The sequence below is a fragment of the Arachis ipaensis genome, chromosome B10 (genome assembly GCF_059453495.1).
Source record: "Arachis ipaensis isolate K30076 ecotype BB chromosome B10, ASM5945349v1, whole genome shotgun sequence".
Lineage (NCBI taxonomy): Eukaryota > Viridiplantae > Streptophyta > Magnoliopsida > Fabales > Fabaceae > Arachis > Arachis ipaensis.
The window spans coordinates 141,831,414-141,841,328 of record NC_142435.1 but is presented as its reverse complement, the minus strand read 5'-3'; the positions used below and the strand labels follow the sequence as shown (position 1 = coordinate 141,841,328).

Sequence of the window (9,915 nt, the reverse complement as noted above, 5' to 3'; positions counted from 1 at the left end):
TAACACTGAAAACTACTTGGGCTCAAAACCCCCTGAGAATCAGATACAAAGTACAGACAACATTACATACGACCACCATTGACATAATCACAAGCCAAATCCTAACTTTACTAACTTCATCTTCACACCTCCCTAACATCATCAGCATCTTCAGTTCAGCCTTCGCATCATTAGCGTCTTCCTGCATCTTTCTTTCTGACAGTGGTCTCCTCAAATCCTCCCATTGCCCTTCGATTTCGTCTACCCATGCAAAGAAGTTGCAGTCCGAGTTCTATACATGGCAGAGAAACTACAATCAGATACAGATTCAACTCAGACAGAACAGGGTGTAAAACGGGTTACCTTCCAATTGGGACAACGTACGAACCACCTCCCAGGATTCATCGCCGTCCCTGACTGTAACAGCGTCACCCCTAACCCACAGAAACATCTCCCATTGAACTTCCTATCGTGTACCCTTCCTGAATTTGAGCTTCCAGACACACTACCACTGCCAGTCGAAGTTGGAGTAAACAGTCTTCGCCTCGACATTGGTATAATTTCGAAGATTTTTGTGAATCTAGGGTTAGGGTTCTTATTGGGGATGGAACAAGGTTTGAATTTGGGAAATTTTGGGGTTGAAGATACATTATAACGGTCACACACCTCAGCAATCCACGTAAGAGGCCCCCAAGCCATGTCACGTCGGGAAGTGCCAAGGAGGATGAGTTACTAACGGAGTCAACACCGGAATAAGGTTTGGTTACTTTCGTCCCACGAATGTCACGATTGATGGTTACATTTGGTAGTTTTCTTCTCTCGTGGGTACATTTGTCAACGTTTTCAACTTTCATGGGTACAAATGGTACTTTACTCTAAAAAATAATTCAAGAGATAAAATTAATAAAGTAATGGAATATATATACAACTAATCAATGTTATCATCATTTAATATATTATTTAGACCAATTTTAATATTTGAATATCTAAAAAATAGATTATTAATGTATAAATAAAATTTTTTGAATTATCTAAATCTTTTAATATAAATAATTTAATATTGTCTGGACCAAAAAAATTAAAAAATAAGATTAATATTTCTTTTAAGAATGATTTTCATCAAAATTATAAATACACAATAAAAATATTAAGTACATTCAAATAGTACCATAATAAAAAAATTCAAATATTAAATTAATAGTGTAAATTTTTTAAATGAATAATTATTAATCATAATATACTGTATTATAGATATATGTAACATATCATATATATATTAGAAATAATTGAAAGTTTACTAATTATGAATTAAAACTTTTAAAAAATGATAATTTATACCCACTAATGTTATTACCATTTCATCTATTACTTGGATTTGGACCAATTATATTGTTATTTTAAGTAGCTGAATGTTTAAAAAATAAATATATTATTGGCATGAGATTAATGTATTTTTAAATTCTATAAATAAAATAAAATAATTTATTATATAAATTGTAGCTACTAAGAGTAAAAAGAATATAATAATAACAATCAAAACATAGAACTAAACAAAAAAATTATTATTTATAATTTATAATAATTAATTTAGATAGAGTACCTCAAATAAAATATTAAAAGTCAATAATTTTGAGTATGTGGCTATTTCTATTTGTGATATCTTAAAAAAAAAGATAAATTGGATTAAAAGTAAATAAAATAAAAAAATTTCTATCTGTATTCAATAATACTAATAGGATATTGGATGAGAAGAGAGAAAAGGATAAGAGGTGAAAGATAATGATAAAAGTTATGTCAAGGTGGCCAATCAGTGGAGAAGTTAATAGAAAGGGTAATATTGGAAAGAAATCTTGGACACTAAATCCATGTATTGCCATCAGATATTGTTATAGATAAATCGAACCTTATTGCTTCGATTTAGTATGGACCATATAAATCGAAATTTATAGATTCGATTTAGTAGAGGATGACATAATTCGAATTCATTGAATTCAATTTACTTTCGATTCACAATGTCAAGTAATTCGAATCCTATAGATTCGATTTATTACTTATTACCCTAATTCGAATTTATTAAATTCGATTTATATAGAAATGTAAACGGAGATAACTAGGTAACGTTTTTGGGTTTGGAGGATTTAGGTAATTTTGGGGTGGCTTTGGTTTATCAACATAAATTAACCTAATATGTTATATTAGTATATATATATATATGAAAAATGTGACTTATTTATGCATTGTTTGGATTAAAAGAATTTGTAGGAAAATAAAATGCTGGAGAAGAAAATAGATGAAAAAATCAATTTTTTATTATTTGGATCAACAAAAAAATTGAATGAAAAACATAAAAAAGTATGTGGAGCTCATGTAAATTTTTTCTCTTCAAAGTTGCGAAGAAAACTTATGCAGAAGTGAAAACATGGGTTAAAATACAGAGTTACCATTTGAATTATAATTTATATATAATATATAAAAACATTAATATAATTTTACTCTATTGTAATTTTTTCTATTCTTACTTTTCCTTCCATCCAAGAAAAAGAAAATTTTTCCTCTATTTTTTTTTCATTCATTTTTTTTTCATCTAAACACACACACAAAAATATACTTTTCTTTCCATTTTGTTTCCTCTCATCTTCTTTCTTTCTATTTTCTTTTCTCTTATTTTTTATCTTATATTCAAACAATAGCTTAGTGTTTATCTATTTTTCTTCTATTAATATTGTTATAACAAGGATACATGTGATTGTATAAAAATGATATAACCTAAATTTTGATTATCTTATTGAGTGGATAGAATAGCTCCACATCACAAACCAATGAATGCTAGTAATAGGGATGATCACAAAAACAGCCAAAAAATATATTTGTAGGGATTACTCGCATTTTTGGGCTAGATGGGAACTCGTGAAATTCTCATGACCTGCCATCCAAAAATGGATGGGGACTTGGGGTGGCAAACGGGCCAAAATCCATCGGGCTGACCCGCATAACCCGACAAAAAAGGAGAGTTGGGCTGAAAATTTGAAACTGGCAAACTTAAAAAGCCCGTTTATCCCGCACCGCCTAATCCATGAGCTTTGGTGGGCTTCGATAGGACCGTGCAGGTTTCCCCCTGGGCCAAGCTTTTATTTTGTCAAGACCATTTTTTTACAAATTTCTATGATGTTATTAATCTACAAGAGGATGAAGATGATAATTGAAGATATTCTAAGTTATATTTTGGATTATGTTTTTATGTTTGATTGATTATAAATTTGAAGATGTTTAATTATATATTTTGGACAATATTTATTTTGCTTTGGACAATATTGATTTTATTATTTTGTTTCAAAAATTTTGGTTTATAATTATGTTTATTACATATTTATAATTATAATTTTTTTGATATTTTTAGAAATGATAAATTTATTGAAATTATTGTGAAATTATATATATTGTTTAATATTTAATAATTTATAAAAAAAAAGGAGAACCCGCCAACCTGCCAGCCTACTATTAGGCGGGGCGGGGGAGAAATTTAAAACTACCTTACTAGGCCGGGCGGGGTAGGCTAGCCCACCAGATCGCGGGTTTTTGGAGAGACAGGGCGGGCTTTCCTGTTTGCCACCCTTAATGGGGACACAAACATAAGTACCTGCCCCATGGAATAAAATTATTAATTTATCCTAATTTATATGTACATAAATTTATTTCTTGAATTTAGTAACCCTAATTTCGGCCTCCAATTCGAATTCTTCCTTTTTCTTTCAGACTCATTCTCAGCCTCGATCCTCTCTCTCTCTAACTCACTTTCTCTTCCTCTCAAGTCCGTCACTACGTCGCTCAGTATTGTCCAAAAAAATTATGTTATGTTATTATGTTGGAATATGTTTTTATGTTTCGCCTTTTGAAATGTTATTTTCATAACGAATATGTTATAAATTGTGTTGAATTATATTGAACTAGTTATTTTATAATTATTATATTATGTCTTTTTGTGTTAATTTTTTTCAAAAATTTACCGAGGAGATCTGTATTTTCTAAGGGGTAATTAAACAAGAACTTGCAATGACGGAGAAGGAATGAGGGTATTTTTTTAAAATAGGAGTGAGGAATGGGAAGGGGGCTTCTCACACTCATTTGAGTACTCATTACCATATTTAACTAGTAACAAAGATCCAATCTGAGTCGATTTAAGAGGGGACGCGTGGACTTCATCAGCATTAGGCCTTTAAGGTAATGATTAATGAACCTAAGTCGGATTTGGGACCCTAATAATGAATTTTATTTGATCTTACTTGCATTGAGGTCTTACTAGGCCCAAATATATCCTGGATTAATATTTTGAGTCATTGTTATAGCAAATACTATACTATTTAATATTATAACACTTAGTATATGTAAAAGTTGAATATATTTACAAGACATTTTTTTAATTCAAATTAAAAAATTAATTATCTCATTTTTAATTTTAAATATTATTTTTTAATGTAACAAAAAAAGTAAAAATAACAATAATAACTCGCATATTTAAAATAGATAATTTTAATATATACATGACACTATATATATCAAGGATTATTATATATGATATATAATTTTTTTCTATAATGACTATTTATATAATTTATTGAACAATTTTTTCATCTTAATATTAAATAAATTAACATACAAAATATTATTTAACATACAAAATAAGTAACTTAAGCCATCATCTAGGATAATAAATATAATAGTGCAAATATTTATTTATTTATTTATTTATTAGTAGTAAAAAATATGTAAATAGTATTGTTACGATGGGTAACCGGAGATTAATAGGCTGGACGGTGCTGGTTGGCCCAAACGTATGAACGAGGAGGATTCCCGGTGGATTCGCAACTCGGTACCCTCCGACTTGTGCGTGCGTGGAGGAATGGGGGTAGTACCTGCAAAGACACTCCGATGCCTAAGTTAGCAAGGGCGTGAGCAGGTTTAGAGTGTATTGGAACTTAGAGATACCTGAGGAGTGTCAGTGTATTTATAGTGGTGATCCAATAACCACCGTTGGAGTAGTGCCACTTTTCTAGGGTGTTAACCGTCCCTTTATCTTAGGGAAGTTAAGATATGGCTCGTGGAAGTGGTTAGAGAGATTCTAGGGGCAGTTACCCATTCAAATGAGTGCTTATCTGCCAGCTAATCCTCGTTCCCGACTTCCTTAGAGCAAGTCGTGATGCAAACCGACTTTGTAGCGGTTGATTTGGTGCAGAGTGAGGCTCAACCCTTTGAGTTAGGCCTTCTTACTTGGATCCTGGGCCCTAGCGTTGGGCCAGGGTATGAAAAGTGCCCCTACTCGAGCCCAATTTCTCTTTAAGATTTGGGTTCGAGTATTCTACTCGGGATTATGGTCGACTTGTTGGAGGACCGACGTGATGGTTTAAAACCGACGTGACTTTTCGTGACCTTTTGGTTCTGACAGTTACGTCTAATCAAACGTCGCGTCCGTTAGGGATGTGCGTAGGGATTGATGGCCTTGGTAACGGTGCATTCTCATTAATGACTGCTCCGCTTTTACCATCGTGCCCCTAACGTACTTATAAATACTTTCCCTCTCTTTCATTATTTCGTTTCTGCGATTTTTCAAATTTTCCCCTTCATTCGTTCGTGCTGTGTTCTTGTATCTTCGAAGGCTTTTCGTTTCCTTCAACCCTCATTTTTGGACAAAGGTTACTTCTTTTTGTAACATGCTTTTCTATTTGCATGCCTTCATTTTGTAGATAGGTTGGTTTGTAGACTTAAGTTCCGTACTTCCTCCTTTAGAGACCGTGTCTTTGATTTTCCTTTTCTTTTTCCCTTGTAGGTTTTTTGCTACCTTTTTAAGAAAAAGAAATGGCTTCTGTAGATATCCTTTCTCAATGGGTTGATGTTACGGTCCTAGGGGAGGAACCCTCGGTCGATACTGAGTTTATCACCAACCTTCGCACTCACCACAGAATTTGTACTTCTGAGGATGACGAGCCGAAGTATGAATTGGTAGTCCCGGGTCCTGAAGACCGGGTTTGCTTTGGGAGGGTCAATGAGGCGGTCCCTCATTTTTTCTTTATGTATGAGTGCATGATCACCCGTTTAGGTGTTTTCCTTCCTTTTTCAAACTTTGAGATATCTGTTTTGCATCACTACCGAGTTGCCCCTACCCAGCTTCACCCCAACTCTTGGGGTTTTTTGAAAATTTATCAATTTATTAGCCAGGCTTTGGAGTTCCCGACTTCTTTGAAGATTTTTTTCTATCTCTTCCATATGACCAAACCCTTCGGTGGGCTAAACAATAAGCAACAATGGGTGTCTTTCCGAGCCATACAGGGTCGGAGAGTTTTTACCCTTTTTGACGAATCCTTCCATGACTTTAAAAATTATTTTTTCAAAGTTCAAGCCGTAGAGGGTCACCATTCCTTTTTTCTGGATGATAATTCTTCTCCCCGATTTCCTTTATACTGGCTGGAGGCCTCCCCCTGCGAGAAATATGGTCTGGATGACCTGGATGAGGTAGAAGCAGCCATTGTGGGGTTCCTCCGAGAAGTGTAGGGGAGGGCCCCATACTTGGACACAAAAAAGTTTCTCCAGGGGTCTCCGACCTTTGTCCAGGCACAGCTAGGTAGCTTTTATTTGTTTGTTAGATTTCCGACTTGTCTGACTGACTTTTCCGACTTGTCTGATCTATCTGTTATTGTCTTTTTAGAGATGGCAAAGGCAAACGCTCAGGAGTCTTACCAAAGGGTCCAGGAGGCTAAAGCAAGGTCTTGCGCCAGGACTGGTGGCGCCAGGGCGGTCATCTCTCCTCCTCCTCCTCCTCGGAACGTTGGGACTCCCTCTTAGCCCATTGTGATTTCTTCTTCAACTTTCTCTCAGCCGCCCCCCTCTGCTCGACCTTCTCCTGAGCCAGAGAATAAGAAGCGCAAGACCTTAGAGTCTGGCTCTTCTGGTGAGGTGAAGGCGGATGCTCTTGCATTCGTCCGAAAGAACATCTATCCCCATGCTCGTATAAGCATGGATGATGCTTCTGTTCGGCGCCACCTTACCACTCTGGTTGAGGAGAGCCTCAAGGCGGCGGGGGTTTGTGGCAAACTCTTAGATATTTTTGAGAAGGCTCCTCTCAGCTCTTTAGGGATGACCTCGAGGGTCGAAGAGCTGGAAGGAAGGCTTCTCATATATCAGGAGCATGAGGGGAAGTTGAAGGAGGAAGTCGCCAAGCTGAGGGAGGAGAGAGATAACCTCCGGGAGAGGGAGAGGAAGTTGCAAGCCCAATGCAACATAGAGGTCGGTTTGAGGAAGACAGCACAGGATAGCTATCAAAGTTTGTTTAATGATCTTGTGTCTGTGAAAAATGATCTGCTGAATTCTCGGAAGGCCTACGCCGAGTTGGAGGACTCTATTGCTGATGGCGCTGAGGAGGCTTAGAGGATCTTTAAGGAGCAGGTCGGAGTCATTGCTCCTGACTTGGACCTCTCTCCTTTAGATCCCGATAAGGTTGTCATCGATGGTGCCATTGTGGATCCCCCTGTCCCTGAGATTATTTCCGAGTCAGATTTGAAGACTCGGGGGCAAAGGATTATAGAGTCTCCTCCTCGCTCTAAGGACGCCCCGAGTTCCTCCACAGTTCCTCCGACTTCCTCTTCATCTCCTATGGATGCCTCTCTTCCCGGTCCTGGTGGTGCTCCTCCTGGCTCTGGTGATGGTGATCCGTCTACTCTCCTTCCTAAAAAATAATTTTGTTGGCTATATGGGGGCCCGGCCTGTGGGTCCCCTCTTTTTAAACTCTTTATTTAATTTTGGTAGTGCGTGAACAATTTTTTGGCCTTTTAAGGCCGTAAACAAAACACTTTTTAATACCATTTTTTAATAAGGGTTTAAGTTAAAAAATAAATACCCTTTTTTGGATAAGGGTTTAAGTTACCTTATGCGTGCATGTTTCTCTGATTTAAAACTTCCCTTTGATCTTTTCTGAAAAAACCTTTTCTTTTGCTTTGTCTGCCTTTCTGAACCTTTTTATTTTAAGGATCTTTAGGACAGCCTTTTAATCTTTTCTTAGGTTTTTTCCTATCTCTCTTTGGTTATTCCTAGTACTCAATTTCGTTTCATTGAGTTTTTATGACCTTAGGCTACTTTCGTGATTCATTTTTGTTTTACTCGGTTTTCCTTTCCGACTTATGAGTCGGGATGTTTCCGAGTTTATCATGATCAACTTCTATAACCTCTTTACACCGACTTGTACCTCGTCATTTTATCCTGACGACCATCTAGGTCGGTTCATGGGATTTTCACGTTTTGTCGAGCTTAAGTCGGCGCGTTTCGTCGAAAGAAAAAACAAAAAAGGAATTTGCAAGAGAGATATATATGAAAAACATCTTTTATTAATTAGGGAGGTACCTTATTGCTACTAAGGGTTTTTGACAATATATTTCCCTTAGTCTCTACTATGATGCCTCGTTAAAAACCCTTCTTCAGAAAAAACCCTTTGGTTTTGGGAAAAAATCATGAAGTTGGGAAAAGAGTACATCAGGGAGTAGAGTTCGCTTTTAGCTATAGTACCTTTTCATATTACAAGCATGCCACGACCTTGGTAACTCGGTGCTGTCCAAGTCGGTCACTTTATAATAGCCTTTTCCTAAGACCTCATTGATTTTGTATGGACCTTTCCAGTTTGCAGCGAGCTTTCCTTCTCCTGATTTGTTGACTCCAATGTCGTTTCTGATCAAGACTAAGTCACTTGGGGTGAATGCTCTTCGAATGACTTTCTTGTTGTATCTTGTAGTCATCCTTTGTTTCAACGCTTCTTCTCTTATCTGGGCTTCTTCTCGGACCTCGGGGAGCAAGTCGAGCTCCTCTTTATGCCCCTGTATATTTCCGATCTCGTCATGGAGAATCACTCTTGGGCTTTGTTCGTTGACTTCTATTGGGATCATGGCTTCTACGCCATAGACTAGTCGGAAGGGTGTTTCTCCAGTGGCGGATTGGGGGGTTGTCCTGTAAGCCCATAGCACTTGTGGGAGCTCTTCGGTCCAGGCTCCTTTTGCATCTTGTAGTCTTTTCTTTAGCCCTGCCAGTATGACTTTGTTGCCTGCCTCGGCTTGCCCATTGGCTTGCGGGTGCTCCACCGAGGTGAACTGGTGTTTGATTTTCATACTGGCTACTAGGCTTCTAAAGGTGGAGTCGGTGAACTGAGTTCCATTATCTGTAGTGATGAATAAGGTATCCCATACCTTGTGATGATATTTTTGTAGAGGAACCTCCGACTTCTTTGTGTGGTGATGGTGGCCAATGGTTCTGCTTCTATCCACTTTGTGAAATAATCTATTCCCACAATCAGGTACCTGACTTGTCCTGGCGCTTGGGGAAAAGGACCTAACAAATCCATTCCCCATTTTGCAAAAGGCCATGGAGAAGTGATACTGATTAGCTCCTCCGGGGGAGCCACATGGAAATTTGCATGCATCTGGCATGGTTGGCACTTTTTCACAAATTCCGTGGCATCTTTCTGTAAGGTCGGCCAGTAGAATCCAGCTCGGATTACTTTCCTAGCTAGTGACTTTGCTCCGAGATGATTTCCGCAGACCCCACTGTGGACTTCTTCCAACACTTCGGTGGTTTTTGAAGCCGGTACACATTTTAATAATGGTGTTGATATCCCCTTTATGTAGAGGATATTTCTCACCAAAGTGTAATGTTGCGTTTCCCTTCGGATCTTCTTAGCCTCTTTCTCCTCCTTGGGGAGGATGTCGAATTTTATGTATTCGACCAAGGGGCTCATCCAACCGAGGTTTAATCCGACTACCTCAAGGACCTCCTCTTGTTTGTCTTTTTCTTTTACTACGGAGGGTTTCTGGAGAGTTTCCTGGATCAGGCTTCTGTTATTCCTTCCTGGCTTGGTACTTGCCAACTTGGATAAGGCGTCTGCTCTGCTATTTAGATCCCGAGTTA

The 9,915-nt window shown here is 37.4% G+C and overlaps 1 pseudogene; it reads left to right on the top strand.

Moving 5' to 3' along the window:
* Window positions 1–6,984: 6,984 nt before the first annotated feature.
* LOC148581950 (uncharacterized) lies at window positions 6,985–7,704 on the top strand (annotated as a pseudogene).
* The last annotated feature ends 2,211 nt before the right edge of the window (window positions 7,705–9,915 follow it).